The sequence below is a fragment of the Eurosta solidaginis genome, chromosome 5 (assembly GCF_040869045.1).
Source record: "Eurosta solidaginis isolate ZX-2024a chromosome 5, ASM4086904v1, whole genome shotgun sequence".
NCBI classification, from domain to species: domain Eukaryota; kingdom Metazoa; phylum Arthropoda; class Insecta; order Diptera; family Tephritidae; genus Eurosta; species Eurosta solidaginis.
Window position 1 is genome coordinate 75,152,759 of NC_090323.1, and position 19,365 is coordinate 75,172,123.

Below are 19,365 nucleotides of genomic sequence, written 5' to 3' on the forward strand. Positions count from 1 at the left end.
TAGAACGTAGCAAGCGGCAAGTTTTTTTTATATCTGCCTTTACTTTGGAGTATTATTGAATATGTATGTATGTACATTTCTAATTTGGTTCATATTTTCATACATATATATTCAATGATACAATGCTCAAAAGCTGATCAACAGGCACAGGCTTCTGTGTACATATGCACATACGTATTTAAGGGTGGAATTGATGCTAGTCAAGTGCTCTTTGACTTGGCTTATCAAACTACAAATGATGAAATTAATTGTAGTGAAATTCATTTTTTTTGTAGTTTTTATAGTTACTCCGAAAATATAATACATTCTGCGGAAACCAAGCAATTTAAGTAAATTTGTTTTTTTTCTTTTTGAAATACGTTTTAAATCGTTTGTAGTTTTTCATACGAAAAAAAATTTTTTTTTTGGTCCACAGGTTTCGGAGATATCGCTAACGCATCTCAAAAAAACCAAGAACGCAGCAATTTGGAAGCACTAAAAGTACTTTTCCTATAACTACAAACGATGAAATTGATTGTAGTGAAATTCATTTTTTTGTAGTTCTTATAGTTACTCCGAAAATATAATACATTGTGCGGAAACCAAGCAATTTAAGTAAATTTGGGTTTTTTGTTTTTGAAATACGTTTTAAATCGTTTGTAGTTTTTCATACGAAAAAAAATTTTTTTTTTGGTCCACAGGTTTCGGAGATATCGCTAACGCATCTCAAAAAAACCAAGAACGCAGCAATTTGGAAGCACTAAAAGTACTTTTCCTATAACTACAAACGATGAAATTGATTGTAGTGAAATTCATTTTTTTGTAGTTCTTATAGTTACTCCGAAAATATAATACATTGTGCGGAAACCAAGCAATTTAAGCAAATTTGGGTTTTTTCTTTCTGAAATACGTTTTAAATCGTTTGTAGTTTTTCATAGGAAAAAAAATTTTTTTTTTAGTCCACAGGTTTCGGAGATATCGCTAACGCATCTCAAAAAAACCAAGAACGCAGCAATTTGGAAGCACTAAAAGTACTTTTCCTGTAACTACAAACGATGAAATTGATTGTAGTGAAGTTCATTTTTTTGTAGTTCTTATAGTTACTCCGAAAATATAATACATTGTGCGGAAACCAAGCAATTTAAGGAAATTTGGGTTTTTTCTTTTTGAAATACGTTTTAAATCGTTTGTAGTTTTTCATACGAAAAAAAATTTTTTTTTTGGTCGACAGGTTTCGGAGATATCGCTTACGCATCTCAAAAAAACCAAGAACGCAGCAATTTGGAAGCACTAAAAGTACTTTTCCTATAACTACAAACGATGAAATTGATTGTAGTGAAATTCATTTTTTTGTAGTTCTTATAGTTACTCCGAAAATATAATACATTGTGCGGAAACCAAGCAATTTAAGGAAATTTGGTTTTTTTGTTTTTGAAATACGTTTTAAATCGTTTGTAGTTTTTCATACGAAAAAAAATTTTTTTTTTGGTCCATAGGTTTCGGAGATATCGCTAACGCATCTCAAAAAAACCAAGAACTCAGCAATTTGGAAGCACTAAAAGTACTTTTCCTATAACTACAAACGATGAAATTGATTGTAGTGAAGTTCATTTTTTTGTAGTTCTTATAGTTACTCCGAAAATATAATACATTGTGCGGAAACCAAGCAATTTAAGGAAATTTGGGTTTTTTCTTTTTGAAATACGTTTTAAATCGTTTGTAGTTTTTCATACGAAAAAAAATTTTTTTTTTGGTCGACAGGTTTCGGAGATATCGCTTACGCATCTCAAAAAAACCAAGAACGCAGCAATTTGGAAGCACTAAAAGTACTTTTCCTATAACTACAAACGATGAAATTGATTGTAGTGAAATTCATATTTTTGTAGTTCTTATAGTTACTCCGAAAATATAATACATTGTGCGGAAACCAAGCAATTTAAGGAAATTTGGTTTTTTTGTTTTTGAAATACGTTTTAAATCGTTTGTAGTTTTTCATACGAAAAAAATTTTTTTTTTTGGTCCATAGGTTTCGGAGATATCGCTAACGCATCTCAAAAAAACCAAGAACGCAGCAATTTGGAAGCACTAAAAGTACTTTTCCTATAACTACAAACGATGAAATTGATTGTAGTGAAATTCATTTTTTTGTAGTTCTTATAGTTACTCCGAAAATATAATACATTGTGCGGAAACCAAGCAATTTAAGTAAATTTGGGTTTTTTGTTTTTGAAATACGTTTTAAATCGTTTGTAGTTTTTCATACGAAAAAAATTTTTTTTTTTGGTCGACAGGTTTCGGAGATATCGCTTACGCATCTCAAAAAAACCAAGAACGCAGCAATTTGGAAGCACTAAAAGTACTTTTCCTATAACTACAAACGATGAAATTGATTGTAGTGAAATTCATTTTTTTGTAGTTCTTATAGTTACTCCGAAAATATAATACATTGTGCGGAAACCAAGCAATTTAAGTAAATTTGGGTTTTTTGTTTTTGAAATACGTTTTAAATCGTTTGTAGTTTTTCATACGAAAAAAAATTTTTTTTTTGGTCCATAGGTTTCGGAGATATCGCTAACGCATCTCAAAAAAACCAAGAACGCAGCAATTTGGAAGCACTAAAAGTACTTTTCCTATAACTACAAACGATGAAATTGATTGTAGTGAAGTTCATTTTTTTGTAGTTCTTATAGTTACTCCGAAAATATAATACATTGTGCGGAAACCAAGCAATTTAAGGAAATTTGGGTTTTTTCTTTTTGAAATACGTTTTAAATCGTTTGTAGTTTTTCATACGAAAAAAAATTTTTTTTTTGGTCGACAGGTTTCGGAGATATCGCTTACGCATCTCAAAAAAACCAAGAACGCAGCAATTTGGAAGCACTAAAAGTACTTTTCCTATAACTACAAACGATGAAATTGATTGTAGTGAAATTCATTTTTTTGTAGTTTTTATAGTTACTCCGAAAATATAATACATTGTGCGGAAACCAAGCAATTTAAGCAAATTTGGGTTTTTTCTTTCTGAAATACGTTTTAAATCGTTTGTAGTTTTTCATAGGAAAAAAAATTTTTTTTTTGGTCCACAGGTTTCGGAGATATCGCTAACGCATCTCAAAAAAACCAAGAACGCAGCAATTTGGAAGCACTAAAAGTACTTTTCCTATAACTACAAACGATGAAATTGATTGTAGTGAAATTCATTTTTTTGTAGTTCTTATAGTTACTCCGAAAATATAATACATTGTGCGGAAACCAAGCAATTTAAGTAAATTTGGGTTTTTTCTTTTTGAAATACGTTTTAAATCGTTTGTAGTTTTTCATACGAAAAAAAATTTTTTTTTTGGTCCACAGGTTTCGGAGATATCGCTAACGCATCTCAAAAAAACCAAGAACGCAGCAATTTGGAAGCACTAAAAGTACTTTTCCTATAACTACAAACGATGAAATTGATTGTAGTGAAATTCATTTTTTTGTAGTTCTTATAGTTACTCCGAAAATATAATACATTGTGCGGAAACCAAGCAATTTAAGTAAATTTGGGTTTTTTGTTTTTGAAATACGTTTTAAATCGTTTGCAGTTTTTCATACGAAAAAAAATTTTTTTTTTGGTCCACAGGTTTTGGAGATATCGCTAACGCATCTCAAAAAAACCAAGAACGCAGCAATTTGGAAGCACTAAAAGTACTTTTCCTATAACTACAAACGATGAAATTGATTGTAGTGAAATTCATTTTTTTGTAGTTCTTATAGTTACTCCGAAAATATAATACATTGTTCGGAAACCAAGCAATTTAAGCAAATTTGGGTTTTTTCTTTCTGAAATACGTTTTAAATCGTTTGTAGTTTTTCATAGGAAAAAAAATTTTTTTTTTAGTCCACAGGTTTCGGAGATATCGCTAACGCATCTCAAAAAAACCAAGAACGCAGCAATTTGGAAGCACTAAAAGTACTTTTCCTATAACTACAAACGATGAAATTGATTGTAGTGAAATTCATTTTTTTGTAGTTCTTATAGTTACTCCGAAAATATAATACATTGTGCGGAAACCAAGCAATTTAAGTAAATTTGGGTTTTTTGTTTTTGAAATACGTTTTAAATCGTTTGTAGTTTTTCATACGAAAAAAAATTTTTTTTTGGTCCACAGGTTTCGGAGATATCGCTAACGCATCTCAAAAAAACCAAGAACGCAGCAATTTGGAAGCACTAAAAGTACTTTTCCTATAACTACAAACGATGGAATTGATTGTAGTGAAATTCATTTTTTTGTAGTTTTTATAGTTACTCCGAAAATATAATACATTGTGCGGAAACCAAGCAATTTAAGTAAATTTGGTTTTTTTGTTTTTGAAATACGTTTTATATCGTTTGTAGTTTTTCATACGAAAAAAAATTTTTTTTTTGGTCCACAGGTTTCGGAGATATCGCTAACGCATCTCAAAAAAACCAAGAACGCAGCAATTTGGAAGCACTAAAAGTACTTTTCCTATAACTACAAACGATGAAATTGATTGTAGTGAAATTCATTTTTTTGTAGTTCTTATAGTTACTCCGAAAATATAATACATTGTGCGGAAATCAAGCAATTTAAGCAAATTTGGGTTTTTTCTTTCTGTAATACGTTTTAAATCGTTTGTAGTTTTTCATAGGAAAAAAAATTTTTTTTTGGTCCACAGGTTTCGGAGATATCGCTAACGCATCTCAAAAAAACCAAGAACGCAGCAATTTGGAAGCACTAAAAGTACTTTTCCTATAACTACAAACGATGAAATTGATTGTAGTGAAATTCATTTTTTTGTAGTTCTTATAGTTACTCCGAAAATATAATACATTGTGCGGAAACAAAGCAGTTTAAGTAAATTTGGGTTTTTTGTTTTTGAAATACGTTTTAAATCGTTTGTAGTTTTTCATACGAAAAAAAATTTTTTTTTTGGTCCACATGTTTCGGAGATATCGCTAACGCATCTCAAAAAAACCAAGAACGCAGCAACTTGGAAGCACTAAAAGTACTTTTCCTATAACTACAAACGATGAAATTGATTGTAGTGAAATTCATTTTTTTGTAGTTCTTATAGTTACTACGAAAATATAATACATTGCAAAATTGGGAAATTCGAATACACCAGGTTGGGTATTCCAAACAATGATTTTTGCACAGCAAATGGGTTCTTTGAATAATTCTCTCGATATAAATTACAAGCATATTAAAGTTTTTGAATGTGCAAGTAAATATTGTTGCTTACAATTCATATGTTCAAAAATAAAACAAACTTCATTTCAGCATACCCCTTCTAACAAAAATTATTCTTACGCTCAAGCAAATGTACGTACATACATATGTATGTATGCTCATATGTAAGCTAAGAAATGTATGAACATGGTAATGTATCTGCTATGACGATCGTAGCGTATAAACAAACTTAGATATATATGCAAACACATACATATGTATATTCTTAAACTAAAGATCAACCAACACCCCACTTCACTCCACTTCACACCCACCTCATTTAACCAATATATCCAAGCATAAGCTAACATATGTATGTTTGTACATTCACATGTTCAAAAAAAAAAAAAAAAACTTCTATTCAACCAACCACTTCCAACAATAATTATTCTTACGCACAAGCATGTGTACATACATACATATGTATGTTCAAATGTAAATCACAAAATCCTGAAAACTAGCTTCCTCTTTTTCATTCATAATGCTTCTTCTTAAGTTGTCCAAATGGTGATGCAATTTAGCAATATGGCATTTGATAAAATCGTCAAAAGAAAAATGTTTGTGATTTTATAAATACCAACTTCGATGCATATTGAGGGCTTTCATTATAACGCGCATAACTACTTCCATAACTAGGCACTTTTCCTATGAAATAATACCAAACTATTTATATGCCCTAATCGAAGTAATAATATGGTAGTAAAAAATGCAAATAAAGATGCGAGTATATTGCCCAATAAATGCCCAGTAACGTATTAGCAATATAATCTAAATATTTTCATGCATTGTTCATATACATTTATGCAAATAATTTTCCAATATGCCGAATTGCCGAGTTGGCAGAGCTTATGGAAATTTTAATTTGCTATTTGAAAAACCTGATCTTATTCTGTCGAAAAATTGTTCGCGCAGTCGAACAACCAAGTTTTCAGCAGCTGTGTTGCAGTTAATACATAAAAGTCGAGTTTTACCCGTTTCTGGCCCGAATTCGCACTGTGACGTCATATTGTATATGCTGACTTGTTTATCACATGTCAGTACAAAGTAAGAATTTTACACTATTTTCATAGATAAATATAGTAATAAATGGGAGGGGCGAAATGAATTAAAGTAATTTTGCCAAGAAAAATAACATTATGTCGCAAAAGAGCAATAAATTCCTTTATTTTAGTATTAATAATAAATTCCCCTTTTAGCTGTCAGTTGATTTAAGCTGCAAACGGCAACACTTTTAACCACCGACGACACATAATTTGGCTCGTGCCTATTGTATTTCGTTGGCTAATTGCTACGAGCATTCATATGTATATATATATATCTGTATACGCGGATTTACATAAAGTCTTTGGTCGCTTTAGAACGTAGCAAGCGGCAAGTTTTTTTTTATATCTGCCTTTACTTTGGAGTATTATTGAATATGTATGTATGTACATTTCTAATTTGGTTCATATTTTCATACATATATATTCAATGATACAATGCTCAAAAGCTGATCAACAGGCACAGGCTTCTGTGTACATATGCACATACGTATTTAAGGGTGGAATTGATGCTAGTCAAGTGCTCTTTGACTTGGCTTATCAAACTACAAATGATGAAATTAATTGTAGTGAAATTCATTTTTTTTGTAGTTTTTATAGTTACTCCGAAAATATAATACATTCTGCGGAAACCAAGCAATTTAAGTAAATTTGTTTTTTTTTCTTTTTGAAATACGTTTTAAATCGTTTGTAGTTTTTCATACGAAAAAAAATTTTTTTTTTGGTCCACAGGTTTCGGAGATATCGCTAACGCATCTCAAAAAAACCAAGAACGCAGCAATTTGGAAGCACTAAAAGTACTTTTCCTATAACTACAAACGATGAAATTGATTGTAGTGAAATTCATTTTTTTGTAGTTCTTATAGTTACTCCGAAAATATAATACATTGTGCGGAAACCAAGCAATTTAAGTAAATTTGGGTTTTTTGTTTTTGAAATACGTTTTAAATCGTTTGTAGTTTTTCATACGAAAAAAAATTTTTTTTTTGGTCCACAGGTTTCGGAGATATCGCTAACGCATCTCAAAAAAACCAAGAACGCAGCAATTTGGAAGCACTAAAAGTACTTTTCCTATAACTACAAACGATGAAATTGATTGTAGTGAAATTCATTTTTTTGTAGTTCTTATAGTTACCCCGAAAATATAATACATTGTGCGGAAACCAAGCAATTTAAGCAAATTTGGGTTTTTTCTTTCTGAAATACGTTTTAAATCGTTTGTAGTTTTTCATAGGAAAAAAAAATTTTTTTTTAGTCCACAGGTTTCGGAGATATCGCTAACGCATCTCAAAAAAACCAAGAACGCAGCAATTTGGAAGCACTAAAAGTACTTTTCCTGTAACTACAAACGATGAAATTGATTGTAGTGAAGTTCATTTTTTTGTAGTTCTTATAGTTACTCCGAAAATATAATACATTGTGCGGAAACCAAGCAATTTAAGGAAATTTGGGTTTTTTCTTTTTGAAATACGTTTTAAATCGTTTGTAGTTTTTCATACGAAAAAAAATTTTTTTTTTGGTCGACAGGTTTCGGAGATATCGCTTACGCATCTCAAAAAAACCAAGAACGCAGCAATTTGGAAGCACTAAAAGCACTTTTCCTATAACTACAAACGATGAAATTGATTGTAGTGAAATTCATTTTTTTGTAGTTCTTATAGTTACTCCGAAAATATAATACATTGTGCGGAAACCAAGCAATTTAAGGAAATTTGGTTTTTTTGTTTTTGAAATACGTTTTAAATCGTTTGTAGTTTTTCATACGAAAAAAAATTTTTTTTTTGGTCCATAGGTTTCGGAGATATCGCTAACGCATCTCAAAAAAACCAAGAACGCAGCAATTTGGAAGCACTAAAAGTACTTTTCCTATAACTACAAACGATGAAATTGATTGTAGTGAAGTTAATTTTTTTGTAGTTCTTATAGTTACTCCGAAAATATAATACATTGTGCGGAAACCAAGCAATTTAAGGAAATTTGGGTTTTTTCTTTTTGAAATACGTTTTAAATCGTTTGTAGTTTTTCATACGAAAAAAAATTTTTTTTTTGGTCGACAGGTTTCGGAGATATCGCTTACGCATCTCAAAAAAACCAAGAACGCAGCAATTTGGAAGCACTAAAAGTACTTTTCCTATAACTACAAACGATGAAATTGATTGTAGTGAAATTCATATTTTTGTAGTTCTTATAGTTACTCCGAAAATATAATACATTGTGCGGAAACCAAGCAATTTAAGGAAATTTGGTTTTTTTGTTTTTGAAATACGTTTTAAATCGTTTGTAGTTTTTCATACGAAAAAAATTTTTTTTTTTGGTCCATAGGTTTCGGAGATATCGCTAACGCATCTCAAAAAAACCAAGAACGCAGCAATTTGGAAGCACTAAAAGTACTTTTCCTATAACTACAAACGATGAAATTGATTGTAGTGAAATTCATTTTTTTGTAGTTCTTATAGTTACTCCGAAAATATAATACATTGTGCGGAAACCAAGCAATTTAAGTAAATTTGGGTTTTTTGTTTTTGAAATACGTTTTAAATCGTTTGTAGTTTTTCATACGAAAAAAATTTTTTTTTTTGGTCGACAGGTTTCGGAGATATCGCTTACGCATCTCAAAAAAACCAAGAACGCAGCAATTTGGAAGCACTAAAAGTACTTTTCCTATAACTACAAACGATGAAATTGATTGTAGTGAAATTCATTTTTTTGTAGTTCTTATAGTTACTCCGAAAATATAATACATTGTGCGGAAACCAAGCAATTTAAGTAAATTTGGGTTTTTTGTTTTTGAAATACGTTTTAAATCGTTTGTAGTTTTTCATACGAAAAAAAATTTTTTTTTTGGTCCACAGGTTTCGGAGATATCGCTAACGCATCTCAAAAAAACCAAGAACGCAGCAATTTGGAAGCACTAAAAGTACTTTTCCTATAACTACAAACGATGGAATTGATTGTAGTGAAATTCATTTTTTTGTAGTTTTTATAGTTACTCCGAAAATATAATACATTGTGCGGAAACCAAGCAATTTAAGTAAATTTGGTTTTTTTGTTTTTGAAATACGTTTTATATCGTTTGTAGTTTTTCATACGAAAAAAAATTTTTTTTTTGGTCCACAGGTTTCGGAGATATCGCTAACGCATTTCAAAAAAACCAAGAACGCAGCAATTTGGAAGCACTAAAAGTACTTTTCCTATAACTACAAACGATGAAATTGATTGTAGTGAAATTCATTTTTTTGTAGTTCTTATAGTTACTCCGAAAATATAATACATTGTGCGGAAATCAAGCAATTTAAGCAAATTTGGGTTTTTTCTTTCTGTAATACGTTTTAAATCGTTTGTAGTTTTTCATAGGAAAAAAAATTTTTTTTTTGGTCCACAGGTTTCGGAGATATCGCTAACGCATCTCAAAAAAACCAAGAACGCAGCAATTTGGAAGCACTAAAAGTACTTTTCCTATAACTACAAACGATGAAATTGATTGTAGTGAAGTTCATTTTTTTGTAGTTCTTATAGTTACTCCGAAAATATAATACATTGTGCGGAAACCAAGCAATTTAAGGAAATTTGGGTTTTTTCTTTTTGAAATACGTTTTAAATCGTTTGTAGTTTTTCATACGAAAAAAAATTTTTTTTTGGTCGACAGGTTTCGGAGATATCGCTTACGCATCTCAAAAAAACCAAGAACGCAGCAATTTGGAAGCACTAAAAGTACTTTTCCTATAACTACAAACGATGAAATTGATTGTAGTGAAATTCATTTTTTTGTAGTTCTTATAGTTACTCCGAAAATATAATACATTGTGCGGAAACCAAGCAATTTAAGGAAATTTGGTTTTTTTGTTTTTGAAATACGTTTTAAATCGTTTGTAGTTTTTCATACGAAAAAAAATTTTTTTTTTGGTCCATAGGTTTCGGAGATATCGCTAACGCATCTCAAAAAAACCAAGAACGCAGCAATTTGGAAGCACTAAAAGTACTTTTCCTATAACTACAAACGATGAAATTGATTGTAGTGAAGTTCATTTTTTTGTAGTTCTTATAGTTACTCCGAAAATATAATACATTGTGCGGAAACCAAGGAATTTAAGGAAATTTGGGTTTTTTCTTTTTGAAATACGTTTTAAATCGTTTGTAGTTTTTCATACGAAAAAAAATTTTTTTTTTGGTCGACAGGTTTCGGAGATATCGCTTACGCATCTCAAAAAAACCAAGAACGCAGCAATTTGGAAGCACTAAAAGTACTTTTCCTATAACTACAAACGATGAAATTGATTGTAGTGAAATTCATTTTTTTGTAGTTCTTATAGTTACTCCGAAAATATAATACATTGTGCGGAAACCAAGCAATTTAAGGAAATTTGGTTTTTTTGTTTTTGAAATACGTTTTAAATCGTTTGTAGTTTTTCATACGAAAAAAAATTTTTTTTTTGGTCCATAGGTTTCGGAGATATCGCTAACGCATCTCAAAAAAACCAAGAACGCAGCAATTTGGAAGCACTAAAAGTACTTTTCCTATAACTACAAACGATGAAATTGATTGTAGTGAAATTCATTTTTTTGTAGTTCTTATAGTTACTCCGAAAATATAATACATTGTGCGGAAACCAAGCAATTTAAGTAAATTTGGGTTTTTTGTTTTTGAAATACGTTTTAAATCGTTTGTAGTTTTTCATACGAAAAAAAATTTTTTTTTTGGTCCACAGGTTTCGGAGATATCGCTAACGCATCTCAAAAAAACCAAGAACGCAGCAATTTGGAAGCACTAAAAGTACTTTTCCTATAACTACAAACGATGGAATTGATTGTAGTGAAATTCATTTTTTTGTAGTTTTTATAGTTACTCCGAAAATATAATACATTGTGCGGAAACCAAGCAATTTAAGTAAATTTGGTTTTTTTGTTTTTGAAATACGTTTTATATCGTTTGTAGTTTTTCATACGAAAAAAAAATTTTTTTTTTTGGTCCACAGGTTTCGGAGATATCGCTAACGCATCTCAAAAAAACCAAGAACGCAGCAATTTGGAAGCACTAAAAGTACTTTTCCTATAACTACAAACGATGAAATTGATTGTAGTGAAGTTCATTTTTTTGTAGTTCTTATAGTTACTCCGAAAATATAATACATTGTGCGGAAACCAAGCAATTTAAGGAAATTTGGGTTTTTTCTTTTTGAAATACGTTTTAAATCGTTTGTAGTTTTTCATACGAAAAAAAATTTTTTTTTTGGTCGACAGGTTTCGGAGATATCGCTTACGCATCTCAAAAAAACCAAGAACGCAGCAATTTGGAAGCACTAAAAGTACTTTTCCTATAACTACAAACGATGAAATTGATTGTAGTGAAATTCATTTTTTTGTAGTTCTTATAGTTACTCCGAAAATATAATACATTGTGCGGAAACCAAGCAATTTAAGGAAATTTGGTTTTTTTGTTTTTGAAATACGTTTTAAATCGTTTGTAGTTTTTCATACGAAAAAAAATTTTTTTTTTGGTCCATAGGTTTCGGAGATATCGCTAACGCATCTCAAAAAAACCAAGAACGCAGCAATTTGGAAGCACTAAAAGTACTTTTCCTATAACTACAAACGATGAAATTGATTGTAGTGAAGTTCATTTTTTTGTAGTTCTTATAGTTACTCCGAAAATATAATACATTGTGCGGAAACCAAGCAATTTAAGGAAATTTGGGTTTTTTCTTTTTGAAATACGTTTTAAATCGTTTGTAGTTTTTCATACGAAAAAAAATTTTTTTTTTGGTCGACAGGTTTCGGAGATATCGCTTACGCATCTCAAAAAAACCAAGAACGCAGCAATTTGGAAGCACTAAAAGTACTTTTCCTATAACTACAAACGATGAAATTGATTGTAGTGAAATTCATTTTTTTGTAGTTCTTATAGTTACTCCGAAAATATAATACATTGTGCGGAAACCAAGCAATTTAAGGAAATTTGGTTTTTTTGTTTTTGAAATACGTTTTAAATCGTTTGTAGTTTTTCATACGAAAAAAAATTTTTTTTTTGGTCCATAGGTTTCGGAGATATCGCTAACGCATCTCAAAAAAACCAAGAACGCAGCAATTTGGAAGCACTAAAAGTACTTTTCCTATAACTACAAACGATGAAATTGATTGTAGTGAAGTTCATTTTTTTGTAGTTCTTATAGTTACTCCGAAAATATAATACATTGTGCGGAAACCAAGCAATTTAAGGAAATTTGGGTTTTTTCTTTTTGAAATACGTTTTAAATCGTTTGTAGTTTTTCATACGAAAAAAAAATTTTTTTTTGGTCGAGAGGTTTCGGAGATATCGCTTACGCATCTCAAAAAAACCAAGAACGCAGCAATTTGGAAGCACTAAAAGTACTTTTCCTATAACTACAAACGATGAAATTGATTGTAGTGAAATTCATTTTTTTGTAGTTTTTATAGTTACTCCGAAAATATAATACATTGTGCGGAAACCAAGCAATTTAAGCAAATTTGGGTTTTTTCTTTCTGAAATACGGTTTAAATCGTTTGTAGTTTTTCATAGGAAAAAAAATTTTTTTTTTGGTCCACAGGTTTCGGAGATATCGCTAACGCATCTCAAAAAAACCAAGAACGCAGCAATTTGGAAGCACTAAAAGTACTTTTCCTATAACTACAAACGATGAAATTGATTGTAGTGAAATTCATTTTTTTGTAGTTCTTATAGTTACTCCGAAAATATAATACATTGTGCGGAAACCAAGCAATTTAAGTAAATTTGGGTTTTTTGTTTTTGAAATACGTTTTAAATCGTTTGTAGTTTTTCATACGAAAAAAAATTTTTTTTTGGTCCACAGGTTTCGGAGATATCGCTAACGCATCTCAAAAAAACCAAGAACGCAGCAATTTGGAAGCACTAAAAGTACTTTTCCTATAACTACAAACGATGAAATTGATTGTAGTGAAATTCATTTTTTTGTAGTTTTTATAGTTACTCCGAAAATATAATACATTGTGCGGAAACCAAGCAATTTAAGTAAATTTGGGTTTTTTGTTTTTGAAATACGTTTTAAATCGTTTGTAGTTTTTCATACGAAAAAAAATTTTTTTTTTGGTCCACAGGTTTCGGAGATATCGCTAACGCATCTCAAAAAAACCAAGAACGCAGAAATTTGGAAGCACTAAAAGTACTTTTCCTATAACTACAAACGATGAAATTGATTGTAGTGAAATTCATTTTTTTGTAGTTCTTATAGTTACTCCGAAAATATAATACATTGTGCGGAAACCAAGCAATTTAAGCAAATTTGGGTTTTTTCTTTCTGAAATACGTTTTAAATCGTTTGTAGTTTTTCATAGGAAAAAAAATTTTTTTTTTAGTCCACAGGTTTCGGAGATATCGCTAACGCATCTCAAAAAAACCAAGAACGCAGCAATTTGGAAGCACTAAAAGTACTTTTCCCATAACTACAAACGATGAAATTGATTGTAGTGAAATTCATTTTTTTGTAGTTCTTATAGTTACTCCGAAAATATAATACATTGTGCGGAAACCAAGCAATTTAAGGAAATTTGGTTTTTTTGTTTTTGAAATACGTTTTAAATCGTTTGTAGTTTTTCATACGAAAAAAAATTTTTTTTTTGGTCCATAGGTTTCGGAGATATCGCTAACGCATCTCAAAAAAACCAAGAACGCAGCAATTTGGAAGCACTAAAAGTACTTTTCCTATAACTACAAACGATGAAATTGATTGTAGTGAAATTCATTTTTTTGTAGTTCTTATAGTTACTCCGAAAATATAATACATTGTGCGGAAACCAAGCAATTTAAGGAAATTTGGTTTTTTTGTTTTTGAAATACGTTTTAAATCGTTTGTAGTTTTTCATACGAAAAAAAAATTTTTTTTTTGGTCCATAGGTTTCGGAGATATCGCTAACGCATCTCAAAAAAACCAAGAACGCAGCAATTTGGAAGCACTAAAAGTACTTTTCCTATAACTACAAACGATGAAATTGATTGTAGTGAAGTTCATTTTTTTGTAGTTCTTATAGTTACTCCGAAAATATAATACATTGTGCGGAAACCAAGCAATTTAAGGAAATTTGGGTTTTTTCTTTTTGAAATACGTTTTAAATCGTTTGTAGTTTTTCATACGAAAAAAAATTTTTTTTTTGGTCGACAGGTTTCGGAGATATCGCTTACGCATCTCAAAAAAACCAAGAACGCAGCAATTTGGAAGCACTAAAAGTACTTTTCCTATAACTACAAACGATGAAATTGATTGTAGTGAAATTCATTTTTTTGTAGTTCTTATAGTTACTCCGAAAATATAATACATTGTGCGGAAACCAAGCAATTTAAGGAAATTTGGTTTTTTTGTTTTTGAAATACGTTTTAAATCGTTTGTAGTTTTTCATACGAAAAAAAATTTTTTTTTTGGTCCATAGGTTTCGGAGATATCGCTAACGCATCTCAAAAAAACCAAGAACGCAGCAATTTGGAAGCACTAAAAGTACTTTTCCTATAACTACAAACGATGAAATTGATTGTAGTGAAATTCATTTTTTTGTAGTTCTTATAGTTACTCCGAAAATATAATACATTGTGCGGAAACCAAGCAATTTAAGTAAATTTGGGTTTTTTGTTTTTGAAATACGTTTTAAATCGTTTGTAGTTTTTCATACGAAAAAAAATTTTTTTTTTGGTCCACAGGTTTCGGAGATATCGCTAACGCATCTCAAAAAAACCAAGAACGCAGCAATTTGGAAGCACTAAAAGTACTTTTCCTATAACTACAAACGATGGAATTGATTGTAGTGAAATTCATTTTTTTGTAGTTTTTATAGTTACTCCGAAAATATAATACATTGTGCGGAAACCAAGCAATTTAAGTAAATTTGGTTTTTTTGTTTTTGAAATACGTTTTATATCGTTTGTAGTTTTTCATACGAAAAAAAATTTTTTTTTTGGTCCACAGGTTTCGGAGATATCGCTAACGCATCTCAAAAAAACCAAGAACGCAGCAATTTGGAAGCACTAAAAGTACTTTTCCTATAACTACAAACGATGAAATTGATTGTAGTGAAATTCATTTTTTTGTAGTTCTTATAGTTACTCCGAAAATATAATACATTGTGCGGAAATCAAGCAATTTAAGCAAATTTGGGTTTTTTCTTTCTGTAATACGTTTTAAATCGTTTGTAGTTTTTCATAGGAAAAAAAATTTTTTTTTTGGTCCACAGGTTTCGGAGATATCGCTAACGCATCTCAAAAAAACCAAGAACGCAGCAATTTGGAAGCACTAAAAGTACTTTTCCTATAACTACAAACGATGAAATTGATTGTAGTGAAGTTCATTTTTTTGTAGTTCTTATAGTTACTCCGAAAATATAATACATTGTGCGGAAACCAAGCAATTTAAGGAAATTTGGGTTTTTTCTTTTTGAAATACGTTTTAAATCGTTTGTAGTTTTTCATACGAAAAAAAATTTTTTTTTTGGTCGACAGGTTTCGGAGATATCGCTTACGCATCTCAAAAAAACCAAGAACGCAGCAATTTGGAAGCACTAAAAGTACTTTTCCTATAACTACAAACGATGAAATTGATTGTAGTGAAATTCATTTTTTTGTAGTTCTTATAGTTACTCCGAAAATATAATACATTGTGCGGAAACCAAGCAATTTAAGGAAATTTGGTTTTTTTGTTTTTGAAATACGTTTTAAATCGTTTGTAGTTTTTCATACGAAAAAAAATTTTTTTTTTGGTCCATAGGTTTCGGAGATATCGCTAACGCATCTCAAAAAAACCAAGAACGCAGCAATTTGGAAGCACTAAAAGTACTTTTCCTATAACTACAAACGATGAAATTGATTGTAGTGAAGTTCATTTTTTTGTAGTTCTTATAGTTACTCCGAAAATATAATACATTGTGCGGAAACCAAGCAATTTAAGGAAATTTGGGTTTTTTTCTTTTTGAAATACGTTTTAAATCGTTTGTAGTTTTTCATACGAAAAAAAATTTTTTTTTTGGTCGACAGGTTTCGGAGATATCGCTTACGCATCTCAAAAAAACCAAGAACGCAGCAATTTGGAAGCACTAAAAGTACTTTTCCTATAACTACAAACGATGAAATTGATTGTAGTGAAATTCATTTTTTTGTAGTTCTTATAGTTACTCCGAAAATATAATACATTGTGCGGAAACCAAGCAATTTAAGGAAATTTGGTTTTTTTTGTTTTTGAAATACGTTTTAAATCGTTTGTAGTTTTTCATACGAAAAAAAATTTTTTTTTTGGTCCATAGGTTTCGGAGATATCGCTAACGCATCTCAAAAAAACCAAGAACGCAGCAATTTGGAAGCACTAAAAGTACTTTTCCTATAACTACAAACGATGAAATTGATTGTAGTGAAATTCATTTTTTTGTAGTTTTTATAGTTACTCCGAAAATATAATACATTGTGCGGAAACCAAGCAATTTAAGCAAATTTGGGTTTTTTCTTTCTGAAATACGGTTTAAATCGTTTGTAGTTTTTCATAGGAAAAAAAATTTTTTTTTTGGTCCACAGGTTTCGGAGATATCGCTAACGCATCTCAAAAAAACCAAGAACGCAGCAATTTGGAAGCACTAAAAGTACTTTTCCTATAACTACAAACGATGAAATTGATTGTAGTGAAATTCATTTTTTTGTAGTTTTTATAGTTACTCCGAAAATATAATACATTGTGCGGAAACCAAGCAATTTAAGCAAATTTGGGTTTTTTCTTTCTGAAATACGGTTTAAATCGTTTGTAGTTTTTCATAGGAAAAAAAATTTTTTTTTTGGTCCACAGGTTTCGGAGATATCGCTAACGCATCTCAAAAAAACCAAGAACGCAGCAATTTGGAAGCACTAAAAGTACTTTTCCTATAACTACAAACGATGAAATTGATTGTAGTGAAATTCATTTTTTTGTAGTTCTTATAGTTACTCCGAAAATATAATACATTGTGCGGAAACCAAGCAATTTAAGTAAATTTGGGTTTTTTGTTTTTGAAATACGTTTTAAATCGTTTGTAGTTTTTCATACGAAAAAAAATTTTTTTTTGGTCCACAGGTTTCGGAGATATCGCTAACGCATCTCAAAAAAACCAAGAACGCAGCAATTTGGAAGCACTAAAAGTACTTTTCCTATAACTACAAACGATGAAATTGATTGTAGTGAAATTCATTTTTTTGTAGTTTTTATAGTTACTCCGAAAATATAATACATTGTGCGGAAACCAAGCAATTTAAGTAAATTTGGGTTTTTTGTTTTTGAAATACGTTTTAAATCGTTTGTAGTTTTTCATACGAAAAAAAATTTTTTTTTTGGTCCACAGGTTTCGGAGATATCGCTAACGCATCTCAAAAAAACCAAGAACGCAGAAATTTGGAAGCACTAAAAGTACTTTTCCTATAACTACAAACGATGAAATTGATTGTAGTGAAATTCATTTTTTTGTAGTTCTTATAGTTACTCCGAAAATATAATACATTGTGCGGAAACCAAGCAATTTAAGCAAATTTGGGTTTTTTCTTTCTGAAATACGTTTTAAATCGTTTGTAGTTTTTCATAGGAAAAAAAATTTTTTTTTTAGTCCACAGGTTTCGGAGATATCGCTAACGCATCTCAAAAAAACCAAGAACGCAGCAATTTGGAAGCACTAAAAGTACTTTTCCCATAACTACAAACGATGAAATTGATTGTAGTGAAATTCATTTTTTTGTAGTTCTTATAGTTACTCCGAAAATATAATACATTGTGCGGAAACCAAGCAATTTAAGGAAATTTGGTTTTTTTGTTTTTGAAATACGTTTTAAATCGTTTGTAGTTTTTCATACGAAAAAAAATTTTTTTTTTGGTCCATAGGTTTCGGAGATATCGCTAACGCATCTCAAAAAAACCAAGAACGCAGCAATTTGGAAGCACTAAAAGTACTTTTCCTATAACTACAAACGATGAAATTGATTGTAGTGAAATTCATTTTTTTGTAGTTCTTATAGTTACTCCGAAAATATAATACATTGTGCGGAAACCAAGCAATTTAAGGAAATTTGGTTTTTTTGTTTTTGAAATACGTTTTAAATCGTTTGTAGTTTTTCATACGAAAAAAAATTTTTTTTTTGGTCCATAGGTTTCGGAGATATCGCTAACGCATCTCAAAAAAACCAAGAACGCAGCAATTTGGAAGCACTAAAAGTACTTTTCCTATAACTACAAACGATGAAATTGATTGTAGTGAAGTTCATTTTTTTGTAGTTCTTATAGTTACTCCGAAAATATAATACATTGTGCGGAAACCAAGCAATTTAAGGAAATTTGGGTTTTTTCTTTTTGAAATACGTTTTAAATCGTTTGTAGTTTTTCATACGAAAAAAAATTTTTTTTTTGGTCGACAGGTTTCGGAGATATCGCTTACGCATCTCAAAAAAACCAAGAACGCAGCAATTTGGAAGCACTAAAAGTACTTTTCCTATAACTACAAACGATGAAATTGATTGTAGTGAAATTCATTTTTTTGTAGTTCTTATAGTTACTCCGAAAATATAATACATTGTGCGGAAACCAAGCAATTTAAGGAAATTTGGTTTTTTTGTTTTTGAAATACGTTTTAAATCGTTTGTAGTTTTTCATACGAAAAAAAATTTTTTTTTTGGTCCATAGGTTTCGGAGATATCGCTAACGCATCTCAAAAAAACCAAGAACGCAGCAATTTGGAAGCACTAAAAGTACTTTTCCTATAACTACAAACGATGAAATTGATTGTAGTGAAATTCATTTTTTTGTAGTTCTTATAGTTACTCCGAAAATATAATACATTGTGCGGAAACCAAGCAATTTAAGTAAATTTGGGTTTTTTGTTTTTGAAATACGTTTTAAATCGTTTGTAGTTTTTCATACGAAAAAAAATTTTTTTTTTGGTCCACAGGTTTCGGAGATATCGCTAACGCATCTCAAAAAAACCAAGAACGCAGCAATTTGGAAGCACTAAAAGTACTTTTCCTATAACTACAAACGATGGAATTGATTGTAGTGAAATTCATTTTTTTGTAGTTTTTATAGTTACTCCGAAAATATAATACATTGTGCGGAAACCAAGCAATTTAAGTAAATTTGGTTTTT